We start from the raw sequence: 24,947 nt of genomic DNA, 5'->3' as shown, positions 1-24,947 counted from the left end.
AGAATGGCCGAGTGTGCAGACACAACACAAGGAGCTATGTACTTGCACTGAAGATGAAAAAATGAAGTTGTTCTTTTCTGGTTATTTTTGTGGGAACTATCCTGCAGTGTTTTCTTTTCTTTTTTTTTTTTTTTTTAAAGATTTTATTTATTTTCAGAGTGGGGGAAAGAGAGAGATATCAATGTGGTTGCCTCCCGCATGCCCCCAACTGGGGGCCTAGTCCATTCCAGGCATGTGCCCTGACTGGGAATCGAACCAGTGATCTTTCAGTTCGCAGGCCGGTGCTCAATCCACTGAGCCACACCAGCCAGGGCACCTGCAGTGTTTTCCACTGAGAATGAGAGAGGAGGAAAGGTTAGCTATCTGAAAGGGGCGGGACAGGAGAGTGTGGGGACATAAGATCCCTGAAGAAGTGCAGTAGGGTTATCAGGCATTACAGAAGCCAGTCTGAGACTTGTAGTGTTAAGTTTTAAGTGAGGCCCATTAACACTTGTGTGCTGTTTTCCAGCATCTTACAGCCTCTCAGGTGCAGGCTCAGAGCAAGCTGGGTTTAACCAAGCTTGGGTTTCATCGGGCAAAAATGGCAGAGTGAAGGAGGAGAAGGGGAAAGAGAGTTAAGAGTGTTTGTAAGGGAGTGTCTGCATTTCTGAACATGGAACCTAAGCAGGAAAACGAGCACAATGAAGATGAAAGACGGTGAGGGATATTTTTTTTAAGTGATAGGGGAAAAGAATGGAGATTTGCATGAGATTACGAAATTGTTTAATTAGACCTATTAAGTGTAAGTGAACCAGAGTAACAGGACATTTCCAAAATGGCCCAGTTATTAGGCAGAATGGATATTCATATGAGTGGGTAGTTGAGATGAGGTAGCTGCCCAGGAGATGGAGGTAAACACGTTGAATCCACTAAGGACGCATGCATGAAATGTGGTGGAGAGGAAGACAGTGGGTCTGGTGATGAAGTCAATCATGAACATACCGGGAATGATGGGGACTGCAACTAGTTCACATGAAAATTCACATATGTCAATTCATTTAGGACACAAGGGGTTCGCAAGAGTTGAGGCATCATGGTCTGGACATCTCTGTGTTGATGGGGATGACCCTCTCTTTTTCCTGAAAGCTCTGAGCCTTAGTGACTATGAACTTCCTCAAGGGCTACAGGGGTACAGGTGTCCTAGGGCAGAACCTGATTTACTTAAGTCATTGTCTAGGATGCAGTAGGTGATGAAGTTAAGGATTTTAGTCATCGATTTTGAAATTTAATATCCCAGTAGAAAGTTTAGAAAGATGAGGAATAGGAAAGGAAAAGAAGAAAGAGAAAGCCCAAGCTCTAATGAGAGAGCAGTCAAGGAGCGAGACACAAAAGGCTGGTATTCTGGCTAATGATCAAGCAAGTGGTGTCCTGAAAAGCAAGGTACATAAAATTCTCCCTAGCTGCTAAATCCCAATAGTGCCCTTGTAGGTTGGAGTGGGGAGAGGGAGAAGGCCTCCTATGATCTAGCTCCTGCCTTGATAGGAAGCCCAGCTCTGGTCATAGCTGAACTGTTGCATGGAGATTGTGGATCGTAGTGACCCAAACCTTTGGACTGGGTACCATGTTGCGACGTGGCAGCAGGCACAAAACCTCAACTACTGTAAACTTATAACTGGGTGCCAAAAAAATCAATGTTCATTAAACAAGTGCTACCTAATTAGTAGACCTTGCAAAATGTATTGATTCTTTGAATCCATCTAGTCCAAAACTTGGCTCCCCGTTATACTTTTACCAGGCATCATCCAAAACAGTAATTCTGTAAGTAAAAATTATTATTTACATTATGTTGCACATATTGGTTTACAAAGTTGAAGTTGGAAGTGAAGTAACTACTTATAGCTTTAAAAACTGGAAAAATTTTAAAACTATATGTAGTTACTTATCTGTTAAGTGTATTTAACCAATCATTTAATGGACTAGAATAAAAAGGTTGTGTAGACCAGATTTTCTGTATGACAGCATTTTATTTACAATGCTTTACTGTTCTATTCCAATGACCAAACACCTTTAAGCCTCTGTAAGTTCTTATCTGCTCAACTACATTGCTTTGCAAAAAAATTCTGTTCAAAAATGCGGGATGGAGGTTGACCAGGTTAGCCAGAAAACAGGACCGCATAGTATTTTGGGAAAACTTTTAAAAGAGTTGGCCAAAATATATTACCTGGCATGAAGGAAAGTGAAACCAGAAATAGGTTAATTAGGTTAGGGAGAGAGACAGGGGATAGAGGAACTCACAATTTGTATGATGTTGAAGAAAAGCTTCAGTTGGAATTAGGAAGAGAAGCAATAAGAAGCTGTGGTTAGAGCGAGAATTCAAAGAGAGGGAGTTGGATCAGTTCTGAGGAATTGTCTCATGAGGAAAGGAATCCCAGCCAGTGACAAAAATCATTGAATACAGCTGTGAACATCATTTGGCCTCCCCTGGCTTTTGAAGTCATCTAAACTTGGCTTTGATTCCCTCCTCTGCCATTTAGTAACTGAATAATCTTGGACAAGTTGGGGTAGGAAAAGTTCTTTACATAATCATATTTGATTTAATTTTCTCTTCATTGACTTAGTTCCAATTGAGTTTGCCCTTTGCAAAGAGAAATATTCTGGCAGAATAACATAACCAGAGCCAGGAATTCACTTAGAAATGTCTTGCTAGCTCTATACCCAATGAAAATGATGACTGGGCAAGTGTAACAATCCTGACCTGACAAGGGCATGAGCCCAAAGCCCTCAGGATTGAAGGTCTAGGCCATCTTACTAGGAAAGGAGCCTAGATCACTAGGAGAGACTTCAAATCAGCCAAAGCTATGGCTAAGAATGAGGAAAATATTAAGTGGATAGCCTATTAGTCTTCCCAGGCTTTCATAACAAAATACCGTGACTGGGTGACTTCAACAACAGAAATTTATTTCTCATAGTTCTGGAAGCTAAGAAATCCAAGATTTATGTCCCGGATGATTTGGTTCCTAGTAAGAGCGCTCTCTTCCTGGCTTGCAAACAGCTTTTTTCTCACTGTGTGATTACATGGTCTTACCCTCAATTATTTTGTAAAGGCCCTATAGTCAAAGACAGTCACACTGGGGGTTAGAGCTTCAATATGGAACTTTGGGGGATAGGGGACACAAACATTTAACATAGAAGTGAATGAATTTGAATTATGTGTTGTAGAACCAATTATAGCAGCAGGAACTGGGTTTAGTTCTACTGGCCCATTTTTAATAATTGGCTACTGCTTTGAATGGGTATTTGTGATGGATCAGACTAATGGGAAGCACAAGTAGACCTAATATAAGGGTTGGATGTACTGGAATTAGATGGCACTGGATAGCTCTTGCGTGCAACTGCTCCTCTTAGAGCAGTTGGAGCATGTAAATAATGTAACCTTGTGTTGACTTATTTTCTTTTTCACCTTCACCTGTCCATCACTCCTACTTTTAGGAATCACTTTGTAAATACACTATCTTCACTCAAGGATTTGTCTAAGAAACTGTTCTGGGTGGGGTGGAGTGGGACTCTTATGTTACCTTTGCACAGCATTACTGAAATAATTATAACCCTTAGCTAAGGGACTGATACATGATATGGACCCAATAATTTTTTAGGTAATGAATACTGGTTTCTGGACATGCCACACTTTGTCTGGATCTTTGATTCTGTCTGGATCTTTGCTCATGAATATCATTCTGGTCAAATCCCCTTCATTATTTTTCAAATCTCAACTCATTTTGTGGCTCTAATATGTAAGTAAAGTTTCTGTAGGAGATGTAATGCAATTTGGTCACCAATTTGATTTCTGGAAATACTGGGAGAGTACATTTCCCAGTTAACATTGCATGTAGCTGAGGCCATGTGACTGAGTTCTAGCCAGGGAACTGTGGGGAGAGTTGATATAAGTGATATATAATCCTAGCCAAAAACACTATATCCATGATTTACCAATTTGTCATCTATTTCTGTCTGCCTGTATGGAAGTAAAGAATTAATGACTGCAAAACTATAGCTGGAAATAGCCTGGTTCCTGGTTCACCACCTGGAAGGGAATTACCTAGAAATATCAGCAAGTCACATTAGATTCTACTTGAGTAAAAAGTAAACTTTCTTTGTGTTAAGCTGCTGAGATGTAAGGCTGTATTTCCACTTCAGAATAGCCCAACATATAGTAATTAATATGTCCCAGACAGACCTAGAGGGTTACTATATGTTTCTACTGAATGCTGGATGTAACTATATTAAATAAATACAGATTTAATTCTAGCTGTTTTATTTCATTTTCACCCATTTGGCTATAACCTCTTTGGATTCAATCCCCAGGACTGGTGCTAGAGTACATACTTACTGATTGGATGGATGGATGGAAGAGTGCATGTAGATTTATTCTGTAGGACTCTAGAGAAAACGTGTTTAGAAATTATTGGGACACATATTTTCATTGATTAGGAAGTTCTAAAACTGTTATCCAAGAAATAATGGTAAAAGGCTGTTTTCAGAGGTTATAAGTTTATCACGGGGGTCCTTGTTTACCTGGACTTTAAAGACTGATTGTCCAAAGTGTTCACCTTACTAGTGAAGTAATTAAGTCCAAGGAAGTCAAAGGACTTGCCCAAAGCATGTTAGCAACAGAACTGGAAGTGAAATTGAATCTCTTATCTCTGATGCCAGTACTTTATTACATCCAAATTTAGAGAGGCTGAGTAACCAGGAACATTAGATATTTACCAGATTTGAGTTCAAATGCTGACAATTTAAAAAGTATGTATCTTTAGACTAATTATGTAATCAGGCTCAGCAAGGTTTTCTCATTTTTAGAAATGGCATATGACATCTTGATAGATTTTTATGAGATTATGTTAAGTACTGAGCCTGGTACAAGGTTGCAATTATTATTACCATATTTATTATCATTTCAGTAATTACAAAAAAAAATACTTCTTATTCAAGTCTGTTATTTATATTTATCTGTTATGGTATTAAGTAAATTTTATCTACATTATAGGTCGGAGAGTTTTGGTAACTAAACTGAGACAATCAATCCTATGGGAAAATGCTGTTCAAGACCCAAACAACTGAATTATAAGTGAACTCTGGAACACGGTGTTTTTTTTCTACACTGGGGACTAGCTGGAAAGACATGTTTATAAAAAGTGTGGCTCGTTAATTGCAAGCAGTGAGTGAAACTGGGATGGGAATGAGCTAATCTGGGAACTCAGATGATTGCGAAGGCTGTGGAGTCCCAGAATACCCGTCCTCTCCTTCGATTGTCCCCTTCGTGCCTGGGGGTAGTATTCTTCCATCATGATTCTCAGGAAAATGAGTAATTTAGTAAATGTGACGCTATAGAGCCAATGAAGGGCTGACTTGACAGAATCATTATCAAGAGGGTGATTTTCTTGCCATTGAGATACACCTTATGTCCAAGTTTTGGGTCCATGACAGCTCAGTGGTTTGCATTTGTCCAGTGGGGTGATCACTGCAGGAACCTGGCCTCTTAGAGCTGTTCAGGATCCTGGCGCATGTCTCATGGGAAGCAATAACACATGTGTGTGTGATGACCTAGATTCTGACACACTTAGATAACTAATCCTGGCTATGTCTCTTAATACCTTTGCATCTTGAAAAAGTTACTCAAACCTTCTGAGCCTAAGTTTCTTCGTATGTAAAATGGGGATGATGATCCCCAGCCCCACTGAATTGTTGTGATGATTAAATGAGAGTAAATAGTCATGTATTATCTAGCACAGTACTGTACTCAAAAACGATTTCTCCTTCCTGCCACCCTCCTTTTTTCCTTTCTTCAGTTTTTCTTCCTCTCTCTCTCTCCCTTTCCATTTCTCCCTTGCTCCCTCCCTCTCTTTCTCCTTTCTTCCTTCCTTCCATCCATCCATCCATTCATCCATCCATCCACCCATTCATCCATCCATCCACCCATTTATCTATCTATCTAATTAAGCAAAAATCAAAAGAGATGGCCTCAGTTAACAAATGAAATGAGCAAGTTCATTGAGGACTAACTTGGGATTCTTCAGTGCACACATACCCTATTCTATTTCCACATTTAGGCAGGCATTGCCCTTTGCACCCTGCCAGCAATCACCCATAAAATTCACCTTTGAGATTCCTTTTGATAGAATTCCACAGACTCAGACACTTGAGTGAGGGAGAACAGGAACACTGGCTCATACCCTCGGATGCAAATCCTCTCCCCTCAGGGATGGAATTTGTGGGAAGCTAGAATTAAGTCTATGCAGTGACAGATTCATGGGGCAAACAAAAATGGGCGTCTGGTTTTTATTTCTGCTCCATCCTTTTGGGAAACTGGACAAATCACTTTTGATCTGCTTATTTATGGATTAAAGATTAAACTCATGTCAAGAAGACTGCTTTGGCTCCTGATGGTTGGAAAACAGTATAGTAATTTGCTCAAAAATGAAGCAAAGAAAGCTTAGCTTGTTGATGCTGTCTTTATTAATGTTAATAATAAAAACTAGCCCTAGAACACATAGCATATGCCACGGAGTTATCTAATCTTCACAAACACCTGATGATACAAGCACAATAGCATTCTACCTTTCATGAACACAAATGAAGAAACGGAGGCACAGAAAGCCTAAGTGACATGTCCAAGAACACATAATAACCAGGGAGCGGTACCATCAGAATCTGAATCCAGGAAGGGTGGCTCCAGAGCCTTGAACTTGACCATTATACTCTGCTATGGAGGCTGGAGTGGGTTTAGCAACTCTTAGTGAAAAACCAATGCCCCTCAAGAAAATGCATTGCATTCTTTTGAGGAATTTCTGTTGCATGCCTCACTTCCAGTGAAGCTGTATTTGGCTTGGCAGGGAGTAAGTGTTGCCAATTACTTCACAAGCTGCTGGCCTCATAAAAAGAAAGCATTTCTCTTTGTTTTATAGTTATATATTTTTCTTCTACAGATTTAAAAGGTACTATCTAAATCCTATAGAAGGTATATCTTCTATGTGAGGCATGAGAACTCCAGAGGTGTTCAGAGAGCAATCTATACACACAAAAAGAAATACTGGGGCATCTATGTATTTTACTTCATTTAAGTGTTCCATTATTAGTATCTCTTAATAAATAATGTTATTTATTATTTCAGTAGTTCTATAAAATTTATAAATTAATGTTGTAACTATGTTGGAGATGAATCCTCAGACTGTGTTTTAGTTGATGAATGTGAATATGCAAACAATTTTGGAGACCTCTGTTTTAGAAACCCTAGAATTTAGGAAACTAACCTTTCATGCTTTATTACAGAAAATCAATTTATACTTGCACAGAATGATTTAAGCTGTCTTCTAAAGACTCACTGGATTTATGGGCAATATCAAACTACCAATATTTCTAAGGGATTCGCTATCATATTCAGTATAAGATTTTGAGATTTCTAGCATAGCATCTAATGCATAATGAACTCTTAAAGAAAATTGTAGACAGGGAGGGAGGGAGGAAGGAAGACAGGAAGGAAGAAAGGAAGGAAGGAAGGAAGGAAGGAAGGAAGGAAGGAAAGAAGGAAGGGAGTAAGGAAGGAAGGAAGGAAGGGAGGAAGGTCATCTTTTTACACAGCATTTTATCCTTAAGTCGTCTTTAAGATCACAGACTTTGTACACAGTCTTGATCTTTGCCCACAGCAAAGAGGCTCTCTTGATAAGAAACCCAGACTGTCCTTGGTGTCCTTGGTGTCAGCAGTTTGGGGTTCTCATCCTCAACTGAATAAACCTGGTGTCTAGTGAGAGTTGGCGGAAGCAGTTTCCCCCCACTGAGGATCTGGATGAAACATAGCAGACATTCCATACATTTCTATTTAGTTAATAAAAACATATCTCATACTTACTGTGTGCTGTGTTTTGGGCACTGTTCTATAAGCTTACACATGATCCTCTTTGAGCCTTACAATAGTATTATGAAACAGGTTCTTTTATTAACCTCATTTTACAGATGGGGCCAGAGAGATTAAGGAACTCATACAAGGTCACACAGCTAGTAGCAAATACAAGATCACACCCACATTACCTGGCTAATCACTAAACTATTGCACAGGAAGTTCCCCATCTCTTCCCTCTTTCTCATTTTAACCTTTTAAACCTCTTTTCCTTTTTAAGGATACCTTTGATTTTCATTTTAATATTCTGTACTTATCCTGGATTTTGCAAGGTGGGGGCAAAGGGGAGTCAGTCAGGCTGTGGGAGAATTCTCAGAGTCCTATGGAAAGATGAATTAAAACCATAATACCGGGAGTTGAGGGTGGGGCAAAAGTCGGCGTACAGTTGTGATATGCAAAACACAGAGTTTAGTCTTATATTATTATTTATTAAATATTGTATTATTTTCCATATGAACAACTGTGAACTTACTTTTGCCCAGCCCTGTATAATGAGGAACATTATTGTGATAACTCACACCTTGTGTTGGTTTAACACTTTGGTTTTTAAAGTGTGTGTATATGTGTGTATATGTATATATATATAATACTTTTATATTTAACATGTAACACTTCTAGAATCTTCCCAGGTAGGCAATATTTTCCCATTCTTGGAAAGGAAAGAAGCTTTTGATGTAAAAGGGTTTGTGACAATCACAGAGCTAAGACATGAATTTGCATCATCTGGTTTCTTGTCCTGTGCCCTTTAATTTGTCCAACTGATAGGCTTTGACAATGGTTAAGTTAGGTGAATAATTGTTCTTGAAACTATACTAATAGAAATTCCTTGTAGAGAGCCGTGTTAGCAAGTAGGTTCCATACAAGTTCTTGGTTATTGGTGGTGACCAACTGTGTTGAGAAGGAGTCCGAGGCTGAAACTCAGCTCTGTGGGAATGAGTGCAGTGGTAGGTCAGTCCTTTCTTCCACAGGTGCATGTGCAGTGACTGAGGCAATACCTGCAGCGTAGTCACTGAGCTTCTTATTGACATTTATGTTTTGGAAATTGCTGTCTTATGTATTGCTTCTTCCAGATACAGTTATTCCTTCAGGAGGCTCACAGCACTGTATTTTATACTTCTATGATTTTATATTAATAACTATATAAATAGCTAATGACATTTTTCTCACTCCCCCTCTTGAAGTCAGAGACTATGTGTAATATATATATATATATATATATATATATATATATATATATATTCCTTCAGCCTGACTCAAATCCTGGCACATATTAGAACTCAATGAATAGTTATCAAACAATTTATGGCTAAGAATAATTTTGTAAGATGAGCTGTGTGTTTAAGAAGGGGAGAATTCTGTGAGAGCCATCTCAAGTTGACACAGGGTTAATGAGTTTTCCACTGGACCGTCACTTATTCCTGAGATGTAAATGACTTACCTCATGACCACTGGGACTTTTCTAAGCCATTAGTATTCTAGGAGGGACTCAAGATTTCTAAAGTTGCTCCCTTGAACTGACCTACTGTACTTTGTTTGGAATTAAACTGCCTGCCTTCCCTGCAAACTTCATCAGTTCCCCACAGACATGAAAAGAAATCTTTCTGACTGAGCCATCTTGCTAGGAGACCTTTACTAAAATTGTCCTGGAGAAGAAATTATTCTTCACCCCTGCGGTCATTTGGTAGCAAAGACAGACTTCTCTTTTTTTCTTTTAATCTGTTCTACTCCACTGCCTCCTTTTCTTGTGTGTTCTTAAAGGTATTGCCTTATTTACTTTGATGGTTTCTCAACTAATTGAATGCAGCAGTGATTTCTTCCTTGACTCTTGATGTTTCTACTCCCCAAGGGGAAGGGTCCACATCTGACAGCTTGACTTTGAGATACTTGCGTATTGAAATTACTTTCAAACTTGCTATTTATGAGACTTAAAAGTCTGCACATTTGATTGAAATAAAGAGAACAGAGTGATACCACCCTTGGCTCATGTTGACAGTGTTCCTCATTTACGGACAGGGGAATCATTTCTGAAAACAAAAGGATGGACAGGTCTTGTAGCTTGATTTTTAGGTCTGTGTATATTGTCACCTAATGGTCCAAATATGATTAAAAAAAAAAAAAAACTTAGGAATACTTGTATATGAAATAAGAAGCACAAACTGTTAAGTCCAAATCATATGGAAACATTACTGTGGAGAGAGAAGTTATTGTCATAGAATCCTTCCTTCAGACACAGAGATGACTTATTTCTGACCCCACAGGTAGCAAATATTTTCTGATTCTTTAACACGTGTGCACACCCCCAAGAAAAGGAAAATCTTCCATAACTGGTCACAGTAGTACATGTATATATGTGTGTGTGTGTATGTAATATATATTATATATATATAAATGTTCACCCTCCTTTCTCCACCCCATTCTCCCCCTCACCTACCATGTCCATTTTCTGAAATACTCTCAAAAACATTTTCACCAAGATAAGGATTTTACTTGCAAAGCTATAAAATTCTAAGAAAAGCTTCTTATTATCTTCTCCTTCTGCACACTGACCCATCCCCAGCGACTCCGGGGCTCAGGATTTTCCAGGCTTCTATGTTTAGTACACTCTATGTGTAATGAATCATAATGTCCACCTGTAAGTGTCCTAAACAGATGGTATAAATATGCCTGCCTAATGTGACTCAAAACACATCGCCAGTTTTAGCTGGAGTTCAAACGGTGTTCGCGGTTCCAAGAAACCTGTGGCTTGCAACTTCGGGGGCAGTGGGAGGAGAATACCGGAAAACTGAAGCCGTGTTCTCCGGGGCCTGTCAGTGCACGCTGTTCGCAAGGGGCCCGGAGAAGGTGGGGGAGGAGTGACAGGAAAACCTGTTTTCCATTTGCGTTTGAAGTCATTCATTTTAAGGACTCCCAAGAAATGGGTCTTTGAATCCCATGGGAGTGGGTGGTTTCACACTTGATCTTCCCTCTTCCTGGAATGTGCTTCCCTCTTTTCCACCCCCTCCCACTTTTTCCATTTGTCTCTCCTCTCACTCACCAGGTCTCAGTTTCATTTTTTTCCCCCCCTGGGGGAGGGGAGTTCTTTCCAGCCCACAGACCGGGTGAGGACTCGTCTGCTCCGCGCTGGGATGACACAGGGCAGAGTGGACGTCCTCTAGGGCAGGGATTGTGTGTCTCACACACTCACCAGTGCCCCACACTGGGCACAGACACTGCTTGGCACTTAATTTAGACCCAATAAAACTAAACAGCCCAGTTACGATTTCAGCATGATGTCATCCAGCTTCTTAAAGAGTGGTGGTGATGGACCTTTAAGGAAAAAAAAAAAAAATAAGTGAACAGATCCAATATTGATTCTGTGAGGTTTCATTCACTCATCAGTATGTCTCTCGCAAGATTCAGATCAAATATCCCATCCCTCTTGGAAGCCCCATCGGATCTCTCCAGACAGACAGACAGCAGCTTTCTCTTCCATGATCAGAGTGCTTATTTACAGCCTGGGCTTCTGCTTTATCTCTTCCTTTTATCCTGCTCTAGCGGGTCACTAGCTACTTAGAGTTGTGAACTGGGTCTCTGGTTCTTTGGCTTTATTCTACTTTTTCTAGGACATAGGATATTGCTTAGTGTAGGGTAAGTGCTCACATTTGCTGAAATGATCAAAATGTGGGTGAGAAAAACAGAACATCTATTTATTTAACCGACACTCAATAAATATTTATTGAGAATCCAATTGCATACCAGGTACTGATTTAGGTGATCGGGATACATCAATAAAATATCCCCTATTCAAATTAACACTTGAGAAGTTTTTACCTTTTCTGATAACCAGAGAAATCGTTTCCAGGTTGGTTTTGTAACTCTATTTATGTAAGAAATATGCACAGATACCTAATACGAATTGCTAAATACTAGGTTGTGATTAAGAGTCAAACTAAATACTATTTCTTTCAGATATGGGTGAACCTAGTACCCTGAAGATGTATATTGAAAATACAAGATGTAACTAAGTTAGCAAACAATTTCTGTGTTAACCAGTATGACCATGGGCACAAGTATCTGTGTAGTAATGGTGAAGGGTCCTTTCATGTTTTCCTTACATGCATGCTAAAGCTTCCTGAAGGCTAAAAGCTTGGCAATCTGAAATCAGTTTGTAAAATTGTACTTCATTAAATTTCATTTTTTAAGCTAAGTGCCTACTCCTTCTTAAGAAAATAATTTTTATTACTTTTTAATTAAGTTCACATAGAAATAAATTTGTTATCTGTTTGTTTTAAGTGAAATCATTAAACATGCATTAGAATTCCATGCTGTGAAATCTTTATCTTTTCTAATAATGCTACTTTAGTTGAGGAGTGTTTAAACAATGGGGACTTGTTCATTATCAGTCATTTTGACATTGTAGATGATACAGGGAATACAACAACACATGTCCATTATTAGCCACTGGTATACTTCGTTGCGGAGCTAGTAAGCAAAATTTTTAAGAGCAAACCTTCAGTAATAATTGAAAGATCAATAAATTTCTGACGGAATGAATTTTGTGCCTTCCATCAGGACAGGCACGACGCTCTTCACCACATGGGCACTATTCTCAAAAGTCAAAATGCAACTCAAATGTGAGTCATCATTCATCTTTTGTGACATCCCCAGCAGCAGACAACGTGGAAAAAGAGCTATTTCCTCACTATAAGCCAATTCCATTTAGTTCTATGAATGAATCCACTCCCATTGGTATTACTGACTATATTGCCCAAGGACCTGATCCCAACCTTGAAGAAAGTCCCAAAGGAAAAAGTGTTACATATGAGGAACTGAGGAATAAAAACAGAGAGGCATATAAAGTAACTTTAGCACGTAAGACTGATCCCTCAGTCAGGCCTCTGCAGGAAAGAATGCCCCAAAATAAGTCAAAGTAAACAAAGATGGAGATACTTGGGATGAGTGAAAAGTGCATCATTGGACCTACCGAAGGAGTTTCCATATCCAGCTTCATCCAGGTGGTCACGAATATCTGCATGCTTTGAGTTCAGCTGCAGTCTTCATAAATACATTTAAAACTAGAACCTGTTTTTTTTTTTTTTTTGTGGTTTGGCTTGTTAAAATAATGTTTAAAAAATGCAGATTTTAATGTTAATATTGTGTGAATGTATTCACCTTGGGGAACTATATGAATGATGGCATTATACCATGACCACATACAGTTTGTGAAATTTAAGTTTCAGGACAAAGATACTCTCTTACGAAACCATTGAGAGATTGTAATGCTCGAGAATCAGCATATGTGAAAATAAAAGGCATCTGCATGTTGAATTGGGGTGCGTGGGAGTGCAAGCATAATTTTAAGTGTTACTCTTTACATCAAAAAATTATTGAAAAGCTTTTCTTCAGTGTTTTCTGTATTAATGTTTATGGTAAATAAAATATAAAGGAACATACACCTTCAAAAATATATATATTTCCCTAATTTTAGAAGCTGCCTCAATTTAATTCCATGGAATTAGCTCTTCAGACTACTTTTGTGAAAAGGCAGAGGGTGACTTTTTATTCTCCCAGCCTGTAAAGGAGACATGTACCAAATTATTTCCAGATTTATGCTAACTGGACTTAACAATTCTTAAAGGGCCTTGGGGCACTGCAGACTTCATAGACAGATCCTCTCATTCATCAAAGATCTTGACTCCTGGAGGATGAACCACAGCAGCAATTATAGCCAAGACAGGGACTCTCTAATGTAGTTAGGAGCAGGGAATGAATGTCCTCCATAATCAAAGCATAGGAGCTGGAAAGAATTACTCCTGCTGAAGCCGCTAGAGGTGAAGACTTGCATCTGGAGGCAGATGGAACAGGGCAGTGTTTCATCCTGGCTGAGTCTTCATCTCACGTCAAGGTCACAGAGAGCCTACAAACCTGTTGAACACCAGCACCTTTTGTTCCTGGAAAGCCCGATCCTTAGAAAGACCGTAAAATTGAACAAAGTTCATTTATGATCCACCTTCCCTTTCCAGATCTCAGTTTGCAGCAAGGAGGAACGTGCCTAGATCCCACAGTAGAAATGTGATGAGAATGAAGATGTGGACCCAGTTTTGAGCCTAGCTCTGTCATTTATCAGTGACATGACCTGGGGAAACCAATTCACCTCCTTGAGACAATATGCTCCTCTGCACGATGCAGCCAAAACCATGTAATTCACAGGTTTGCTGGGATAATCATACACGTAAAACAGCACAGTCAACTGAGAAGCAATCTATACACGAGGCAGGTAATGTCATCATTACCCATAAAGCTGACTCTGGGACAAAAACTGGCAAGGCCATGTCAGGTTGGTGTTCCTCCCTCTGGCCATCATCTTACTCAGATGCCAATGCTCCTCTCACTTCTCTTCTAGCAATGTCCAAATATAATACCTTGATGTTTCAGAGGAAAAATAAAAGTTGTAACTGTCAGTACTGTTATGGAATCATCAAAAGTAAATGAAAGTAGCTACATAAATTGTGAGCCATGTGTGAGTTCTAATGTTTCTGTGACAATTTAAACACTGACTGGTTTTTTTAAGGAGACCAAATGAAAACCAAAGAGACTATAAACACCCTCTTTTAGAAAGGGGGGCCACCTCCCCGTCGTCAAGCAATCTTAAACTTTTTTTTTCTCGCTGAGTCTGTGATGGATGAAATAGCAAAGATACAAAAAGATAGGTGAAATGTTTGCATTACATGAAACTGATTTCAATACTGAGCAGAAGAAATGCTCAAAGTGAGAAAGATAGAAGAGTTTGTCGTTTCTGTGGCCTGATGAAATTGGGAAAGGCCAGCCATTTCTTCACACTCCACATCCAATCTTTCAGGGCATCCTGTTGGCTCTTTTTTCAAAAGAGATGGAGAAAGTGGCCAAGTGAGCGCTTCTCACCACCACCCCCTCCACACCCCCCCTCACTGAACCTCCCCGCTGTGGCTGCCTCCCCAGTCTCTTCTCCATTCAGAGATCAGGAGAATCGTTTTAAAATGTGAAAGGGTCAAGATCATGTCTTCCTCTATTCAGAAGCCCCCCCCCCATGGCTTCCATCTCACTCAGAGTAAAGGCCAGAACCCTGAAAATGCCCAGGGGGCTCTCCATCCCCCATTTCTGCCTGACATCAGCCACCATTAGTGTGCTCTTTCACCTTTGGATGCCTTGACCTTGGTCTTACTAGGCACCTCCTGCTCAAGGGCCTTTGCCGTGGCCATTGGCTCTGCTGGAGACAGCTCCAGTAATCCACACTCTTCCCCAGACACACACCTGCTTCATGCCTTTACCTAAATATCACCATCTCAATAAAACCCACCCTGAGCACCTCATTTAAAACCACAAGCTGCCACCCTATCCCTGCTTCCTGACATTGCTTATCCTGCTGCACTTTTTTTCTGTCAGCACTTATCACCATGTGATGGGCCATAGCGTCTACTTATTTATTATGTTAATTATTCACTGCCTATCTTCTAACCATTCCCGCAATCGTCGGCAGCCGTCCGTCTCGAGAGACGATGGTGTAGCTTCTTAAGAGTCTATCTGCACCGCCGAGAATGGCTGTGCAGTCCGACTCGGGAGTGACACGGTATCTGTCTCCTCCCGTGTTGAATCGACATCTTGCGATGACGCTGGAGTGTCCTCTCCAGTGAAGCTGAAGCTACAAAGCCTGGGCGGGGTGATATGGAGGGTCCGCTGTTGCCCATGCAGCAGACCCCCCCTCTCTTCGCAGCTGAAGGATCCAAGGGAAAGACGGAGTCAATACAGCTTGGCTTCAGGTGCGCCGCAGGAGTTGCCGGTGTTGACTACAACGTCAAACCGCCTTAGGGACTCCGGCTCCAGATTTTCTGTCGGGGTTTACTCCCTTAGCCTTTCCCCTGAAGAGGTATGCCGCAAGGCAGCGGAGGTTTTTTGGAGTCAGAGTTTTCCTTCTCTGATGTGCCCTGACTGGAAGATCGAACCAGCAACACTTAGCTCGCAGGCCGACGCTCAATCCACTGAGCCAAACCAGCCAGGGTCAATATAAACTTCAAAAACGCAAGAATTTATGTTCTTTTTTTCATTTATGTAGCCCATGTTTTGCAGAGTGAATAAATGGGTGCTCTTCCTGACCAGATATTTTTGACAGTGCTGTTTTCAAGGGTAGCTAGAGAAAAGCACAGAATTTGGCATAGAGTGCTTTTTAAATGGAAAGAGAGAGAGAGGTAGAGCAATAGAATTTAATGAACAGAGCTAAAACTGAAGTTATCAATGTTCCAAAGACTTGTTTTAAACCTCCAGCTTCTAAACACATTAACTATTTAACTCAGTGCTCCCTTTGTGCTTCCTATGAAAACTAGAGAATATTCTGGTTTTAAGTTTCACTGACGTTGAAAGAGTAGATAACATTTAGTAAGACAGAACAATGATATTGTTTCTGTTAGAACTTATATTGCAGTCTTTAAATATTTCAACAAAAGCAGCAACCCATTCCGTATTTGTCTTTTAATCAACTTATTTGATGTCAATACATTCTGTGAAAGCCACAATCATGTACCATCATTAGAAATCGGAGGAATAGCTTTTTACTAGGCAGAAGGATTTTTGTGGCTTTGTTTGAGGATGATAGTGCATGAGGGTCTTACATTCCAGCTGCCTTTGTCCAGATTTAGGCATTGCAGGTCAAAACCACACATGGGTGCATATTCATTCTGGCAGTCTTACTTGTCAGAAGCATGTTCTCATGATGAAGGCTGGGTGGTGAAGATTGTATACACAGTTCTCAGGCCTCCATTCCAACAAAGTGTCTTGAACTTTGTGTTTCCAGTGCTTCTGATTGGGTATTAGGCAGCAGTATGGGCTGCTGACAAAGGACAGCGTCGAAGGGTACCCCGAAGGTATTTTCCAACAAACCCCAGGAGATTTGGGGGGAATCTTTCATCTCACCTTTTATAAGTAAAGGCTGCAAGAATTGGGAAAAGTAGAAGTGTAACAAACTAGGAAAAAAATATTTTTAATTGTTTTTGGAGCTTCCTAGAGATTGAGGTATATCACATTTTACTAGTTTTCTCTAACAATGGGACCCTTCCAGGGCCAGGATAAGTGTATTACTTCAGGTGGCAGTAGCTGGTTGGAGCACTTTGGGCTGCTGGATACTGATGGTCAAGGCCAACCCCTCAGGGTAGACTCACTCCCCCAACACACATACACACGGACACACATGCACACACGTGCGCACCCATACACACACTTCTATAATGATCTGAGACTACCTGCTTTTAAGAGCAGTGGCCAGAGGGTCCTTCACTGAATGAATGCTCTAGATGGCATGAGACCTCTACTATTCCTGTAGGATGCTGAGGAGCTGTCATATTGAAACCTGGTCACATTTTCTCACTTTTGCCGGAAACATGGAAGCCCAGAATGGGTCATATGAATTACTGAAAGAGATTATTATGAAGTCCTTAGCGTCCACGCTTTGTGGAATAAAAGTTATATCTACTACAGTGGTTCAAAAGGGAAACTGAGGGAAGATTTATAACATCAAAATTAAGACACTACTCTTTTTTAAAACACAAGATCTCTGGGCAAGACTGTCAGCGTGTAATCAACCCAGCAAAGTTATGGTGAGTTGGAAATTTCCATGGATTATCATAATAAAAAGACCCCACTTTTTATAAGATATTCATACAATTGCAGTAACATATGTCTACATAGCACCATTTTTCAAAGCTTGGTCTCCAGCTGAAATCTGCAGAGTTTATTCCTTCCAGAATTTTGAAATTGACTGCGAGGTCGTGCATTTGATCTTTGCTTTCCAAGGCTAAATGGAAAGAAAGTGATACTGAAATACCTGGCAATTCAATCCACTGAGTGGAAAATCAGAAATGTTCCAGTCTTCCACATTTGCTTTCAAATTTACCACAGAGATTATTTTTTTTAGTTTTTGCTTCTGTTGCATCTATTACATAATGCTCAGTGCTGTCCTCTGCCAAGAAGGAACAAGCACAGAAAACACGAGCATTTTAAATGTGGATTCTGTGCTCTGCGGTTCATGGGAAACACTTTATGTGGTTAATTCCCCTGGGTCACCCACCCCTGTGGCCTTAGGTCAGAGACTTCTTACCTGAAACAGTTCCTGGTGCTCTTCATAGCAGGGCAAGGCATTAGGGGAAACTCTGGCTTCCAAAAAATGGGCAGTGCAGGCACCAGGCACAAAGTGACTAAGCACGGAGCTTGACCACATCACAGCATGGAATTTGAGAATTCACTTTTGTGAACCTCTTGTTTCTGAGAAAGGAAAAGATGTGAGGCGAGTACGTGTTCACAGAGGCCTGAAGCTTGCTTAAGACTGAGCGCACACCATATTACTCTAGGTTCCCTGTGTGTACACAGCGTACATGGACCCAGTTCAACCTTGACACATGAACGATGTTTAAAAAAATCAAGATTCCATCCTGGCTCCCTTGCAAGCCAAGCTCCTTGACATCATAGTGTACAGTCACTCCTCATCTTTACATTCCCATTCTTTCTGCAAGACAGCAATATAGTTCAAGCCCAGACCATGTCACATCAACCAAACTTGGTTACATGGCTCCAATCTTCCAATTGCCAAAGCCACTGGACATATTTTAGTTCTTAGGCCATTTAATTTTTCTTCAGTATTTTATGTGATTGACTAGATCCTACTTCTTGATATGTTATCTTCCCTTGATTTTGACGGTACCTGGTTCAACATTTTCTCAGTTCTCTTCTCATTTCAAGTATATTTTTATCAAATGGCTCATCTGGATCATGAATTATTACAAAAACTTAAAGTCTAATGTGTCTACTTATGAATTATTTTTGCAGTATTGGGCATTGCCCCAGGGTCTTTGCTTTTGCAAAACTATATAGAAAAGTGTCCAAAATCATGGCTGTTAAAACAATCTATATGGAATCAAATTCTCACTGTGCCATTTGGAGGCTATTCAGAAGGGACTTCTCAAAGAGTATACTGACTCAGATATGAAGATTAGTTTGTAGGATGTTTATTAAGGGGTGCTCTTGAGATTACAACCATGGGGGGTTAGGGAAAAAGCCTGACTGGGCAAAAATAGAACTATAACTATTAGAGTTGTGTGTACTTTTATCGAAGCCCACTCCATGGGGATATGTGAAGCTGGGGTGGGTATTCAGAGTTATCTGAAGTTGTAGAGAAAAAGCCATGCTTTTGTAACCCTGCATCTATCAATCGTTGGTAGCAGGCTGCCCCCTGGGAAGGGTGTCATGAATTTGGGCAATGTGGCTGTCTTCCCTTAATTGGGTTGAGAGCTGAGGGAGGTTAGCAGTATTGCCAGCCATTAGTGGAATGTATCCTGGTCCAAAACAGAGCCTGGGCTGAGCCTCACAGCTTTTCATTACCATAGCTCTAGTAGAAGTTATTTAATTTTTCTCACTTTTCACAGCCTCAAACTAGGAATAATGATAGTACATATCACATGAGTTTACTTTGATTGCTTAAAATCATACCTGGCACATAGTAAGTGTTATTGTTTTATTTCACAGCTACTCAAGACAGCTACAGAAATAAGCTGGTGTTACAGGGCTAAATTCAACAGATTGCCAAGCTATAACCTTAAACTCCTCCTAGACTTATGCCCACATTCAGCTCATAAATTCTATTAATGCTTTCTTTCACACATCTTTCTTATTCATGACATCTTCTGCAGTCCCAGTAATACTTTCCTCATTCAAATTCTTACTCACTGTTGTGTCTTATGTTTTGCTTTTAGTCTTTCTTCCTTCCAAACAATTATTTGTAAATATCTAATGGACTTTTATACAAATTCAAGTTCATCATTTTCCTTTTAGAATCTCATTGCCAATAAGACAAAGCAGCAGAAAGACAACCATTTCATCTTTTGCTGTTTCCCTCTGTGTAGCTAATTCTCCAGCAACAGCTAATAACTTTTAGTTAATCTTATCAGGCTCTGGAACCTTCATCAATTGTTTTGTGAGTTTAATTTCTCTCCACATTGAAAAAATCTTCTCTTCTTTGAAACTTTCTCCAACTCATATGTATGAGTGCGCAAATGCACTCAGCCCTTTCTCTCTCTGCTTGTGGAAAAATTGCTCTCTCTCTCCTCTCTGTTATCCTGCCCCTTTATGTCTGGATTAACGCACCTAAGATAATATATCATGGTGTGATATGGTGAGCTCTGGAATTGGAAAGTCCTTGGTTTAAATCCTAAATCAGCTCTAGAGGAGTGGCCTTGGACCAATTTCACCCTCGATTTTTTCAGCTTACATTGGAAGGTCCATGTGAGAATTAAATGAGAAAATATATACAAAATGCACAAAGTGTGTACTCAGTATTTAGTACATATGGGTACCATTGTGCCTATCTGCCTGTCTCCTCCATTTAGTATGAGCTCTTCAAGAGAAAGACCTTGTCTTATACATCTACGTTTCCTTGACATCTAGGAGAGTGTCTGGCATATTAAATGAATAACTTCTGGATAAATGGCGAAGGAAAGGTTTGATACATATCATTTATCATATTGAAATTGCACAGTAGTATAAAGGACAGACTTTTGGAAAAAGTAAAATGTCAAGTATGACACTTGAAGAGTTATTATCTCTATTCTAAAATGAGAATGCGTCATAATTTTTTTTTTTTTTTTTGAGAATGTGAAAGCTGTTTCAAAGGTTAATTCGTGTGGTCACGTCATCTCAGGTAGACAAACATCACTTTACTCTTTCTTGATGACAGAAATAAAAATCACAGGGGCTGGTTAACAGTGGTATGATATTTGTTCACACATTCATCCAACAGTTATTTGTTGAGCATCTATGATACATTAACTATAATAGATGCAAGCACTTAAAAATGAACAAAGACAAACATGGTTCCAGCCCTAATGAAGCCTAAAGCTTAGTTAGTGGCGGGTGACTGTTACAGCAGACCGTGTGCTGAGACCCCTCACAGGGGATGTGCAGACGCTATAGAACCATGTGACAGAGGTACCATTTAACTAGTCTGGAGGGAGTCAAGCGAGAGGAGAGTATAGCGCGGTAGTTCAGAGCACAGAGTTCCTGAGCAGCTCTGTAATTCATGTTAAACTTTTAGACTTGACTTAAAGGCAATGTGTGGGTTAAGCAAGGGAGTAACTAATCTGATTGCCATTTTGCAATGACCATTGTGAGTTCTATACGGAAGTTGGATTAAAAAGGCCAAAATTGAAGAAGAAAGATCCTCTGGAAAGCCACCAGCAATCTGGCCAATCAGGTCTTCAAACACTGAATCTGACTCTCCATTCACTATCTGTGTTTCAAGGTATGAGTATTGTGGTGTTACAGTATAAGGTGTAGTGCCATAGGTATATGACAACAAGGAACTATGTGACTACACAGAAAAATATCTATAAAGGAACATTTAGAAGTCATCGTGTCTACCACTCTCACTTTTAGAAGTTTTGACTCACAAAAGTCATATCCCACCCAAGTCCCACTCTCTAAATATGATCCAAGTGTTTTGGCTTATACCGCATCCTGAGGGCAATAGAAAATAAATAGAGGACATACTCCCTAGTTCCAAGGAACTTTGAATCTTGTTAAAGAAGACAAATAGCTCTACCTAAGTGACTTGAAGCCCAAGATAAAGAATGAATATAAGGCTATTTGTGTTCCTACTGCTCTAGCTAAGCACTCTCCACGCCCTTGATGATTAATGGAAAATCTTTGTGTCCCCTTTAAGTCTAAACAAATCTATAAAAGTTCATAGCCAGCAATAGAGGCTGACCAGGAAACCTGCTGTTATTATGTCTGAAGACATTCTAATGTTTCCTCCTTGGCTATATGTATAGTTTGCAGAAATAGGGATGGGGTAGGAAAAAAATCCCTATTTATCTTCCTTCAGCTTCACCCTGTGTACGGTCCAAATCCTATTCAGATGATTGGTTGCTTGGAGCCACATATCTACCCCCTTGCCACCTGTGCAGAGAATGGAATGTGGAAGCATGAAAGGGTAAAACCACGTGGCTGGGTATTATAGAAATATTTTAATTGAGGTCATCATTTTTAACAAGACTTTTAGGAGTATCAGTTCTGTAGTATTGGGCGTGATGTTTTCACTGATATAAAAATGCATTTTGAAGCATAGGTAGTTTTACATTTTTACCGTATCATTACTAATTTAATATTTGTAAGGTAACTGGAATATTTCTAAGTTTAAAGAATAAAGTCCACAATATAAAAGTGTGTCAATACTTTGCAGTAGTTTGTTCTGGAGTGTGAATCCTAGTTCTACTACTGACTAACCATATGAATATAAATAGATTACTTATTACTTCTGTGCATTCATTTCCATCACTCCGTCGTCGGCAGCCGTCCGTCTCGAGAGACGATGGTGTAGCTTCTTAAGAGTCTATCTGCACCGCCGAGAATGGCTGTGCAGTCCGACTCGGGAGTGACACGGTATCTGTCTCCTCCCGTGTTGAATCGACATCTTGCGATGAAGCTACAGAGCCTGGGCAGGGTGATATGGAGGGTCTGCTGTTGCCCATGCAGCAGACCCCCCCTCTCTTCGCAGCTGAAGGGTCCAAGGGAAAGACGGAGTCAATACAGCTTGGCTTCAGGTGCACCGCAGGAGTTGCCGGTGTTGACTACAACGTCAAACCACCTTAGGGACTCCGGCTCCGGATTTTCTGTCGGGGTTTACTCCCTTAGCCTTTCCCCTGAAGAGGTATGCCGCAAGGCAGCGGAGGTTTTTTGGAGTCAGAGTTTTCCTTCTCTGATGTGCCCTGACTGGAAGATCGAACCAGCGACACTCAGCTTGCAGGCTGATGCTCAATCCACTGAGCCAAACCAGCCAGGGCCTTTCCATCACTAAGACAAAGATAATAATAGTAGTTAGTTCACTGTGGTTGTTGGGAGGGTTAAATGAGTCAATACATATAATGACCTTAGAATAACACTCGGCATATAAATAGTACTTACTATTATATTGTTGTTTTAAAAAATTGAGAAAATAGGGTCTTATCCATCTATAATTTCCATAAAGCTATGAAATGTGGAACTAAACGTATTTCATATTCAAAGCAATTACTATCCTATCCCTCACCTACAATTCTGAATTATGTGGCAAAGTATTTATAATTATTCATTCTATTTTATATGAAGATTTCAAAATTCCATCGATAACTCTGGGGTGGAGGAATGGAACTTGTGAGATAACATCACATTGTTCGGGGTTGTAGTCATCCCAGATGGAAACCATGCCCAAAGGTTTAGTGTATTCTTTGGAAGGGAAGCGGTAGGGTGGTGCCAGTTGTATCATATTCCAGACCAGATTAAAGGTCTTGGAGTTGTGGTTGTACACGCCCTGTTCTGGGCTGTGAGAAGCCGCTCCACAACCAAGGACACATAGAACTTCCTTCAAAGTTCCATCTCTGAAATATGTAGGCCAAATGAAATACCACGTGATAGCAAATGATTATTAGTCACCAGAGTAGGGAAAGTTCTCATTCATTAAAATGAATCTTTTGAGTCCATACTCTGCCAGGTATTTGGATATACATGGGGGTTACCCATAAGAAGAAAATACTAACCTTCTAGCCAAGAAAGTTCCCATTCATGGAGGAAAGAGGCAAGTAAAAAAAAAAATCCAACTGCTTGCTTTGGCAGCACATATACTAAAATTAGAACAATACAGAGAAGATTAGCATGGCCCCTAAAAAAATTCCAAAACAGTACAATAATAGAAGTATGTAAAATTCACAGTAATGAGACAAGGGAAGTGAGAACATGGTGCTGTTTGACACAGAGGAAGCTGCCCTTTGGGAAGCAGAGAAGTTAATCATCTAGTAATACAGTGTCATGAGAAGAGCATTTTAGTTAGAATCAAGTCCGGGAGTCACAGTATGTGTGAGTACCTGTAAGCATTGCAGTGTGTCTAGAACACACAGTTTGAGATGGGTGTTGGTGAGAGTCCAGAACGGAGAGGGCTTTTGTCTACCGTGTCTTGCGTGTCTTGCTGAGGAGTTTAGTCTATTCTGTGGATCGTTAGGCCCCTGAATAATTGTTGACAAAACAGCAAATACAATTTTTTTTCTTTCAGAAAAATCCCTCTGTCTGCAGTGTGGAAAATGGCTAGAGGCAAGCCATAGGAGATTCTTATATAACAAAAATGATCAATAATGAGGTCAACATTTACACCCTGGTGGAAATAGAGAGAAGGTATGGATTAGACACAGGCTCTAAAACTTACAGGAGTATGTTGCTGATTGGCTTGAAGTATTGAATGAAAAAGCAGAAAAGTAAAGTCAAAGAAGATCGCTGTATTTCTGACCTAAGAAAATCAATTGGTGAACAGCACTGCTTATAATTGTCAAGAGGCATGGAGCTGCAGGCCGTGGCAAGTTGCAGAAAGGGCAAGACCATTTTCAGAGTGCCTTCCCATTCCCCTCTGTATTACTGCAAACACTTCTCCTGGTTATCCAGAACTCTTTCTCCTGCTTGTGTTAAAAGTTAATTCAGAAAAAGGGTAAACAAGAGGAATAATTATGGACAGATTAGTATTATCTATCTTGACCTTAACTCAGCTTGCAATGAAAACTAAGCATTCACAGAAGAGAAATGTAATCTTTCAAGCCCAAGTATGTCACATCTTAGCAAATAACTTTGATTTGGAAAGCATTAAATTAATGATGATAATGATAATTGATCTTAAATTGACACTCATGGTGTATCAAGCATTGTGTTAAGCTCCTCACAAGCATCATTTTATTTAAGACTTACAACAAACCTATGAGGTAAGTACCATTATTCTTCCCATTTGACACATGGGGAAATTTGAGGCTTAGAGAGTTTGATCACTCACTGTTAAGAAGTTAGCCAAGATTCAAAGTGAAGTCTTCCCATGTTGTGAAAAGAGCGCAGGATTGGAGACTCAGAAACCTGGTTTAGAGCCCTGAGTTAGCTATTTATTGGCAGAGTAACAGTCACGTCAGCCTTTTTTATCTGTGAAAATAGAAATCATTAGATGGGTTGCTAGGGAAGG

The 24,947-nt window shown here is 40.0% G+C and overlaps 1 pseudogene; it reads left to right on the top strand.

The window, feature by feature from the left end:
- Nucleotides 1-23,560: 23,560 nt before the first annotated feature.
- Nucleotides 23,561-23,657, top strand: LOC150004059 (U6 spliceosomal RNA; annotated as a pseudogene).
- Nucleotides 23,658-24,947: the final 1,290 nt, after the last annotated feature.

Source organism: Furipterus horrens, unplaced genomic scaffold, assembly GCF_987537825.1.
Source record: "Furipterus horrens unplaced genomic scaffold, mFurHor1.1.pri manual_scaffold_7, whole genome shotgun sequence".
NCBI classification, from domain to species: Eukaryota; Metazoa; Chordata; class Mammalia; order Chiroptera; family Furipteridae; genus Furipterus; species Furipterus horrens.
Note: the sequence above shows the minus strand (reverse complement) of the source record. Positions and strands in the feature narration are given on the sequence as shown.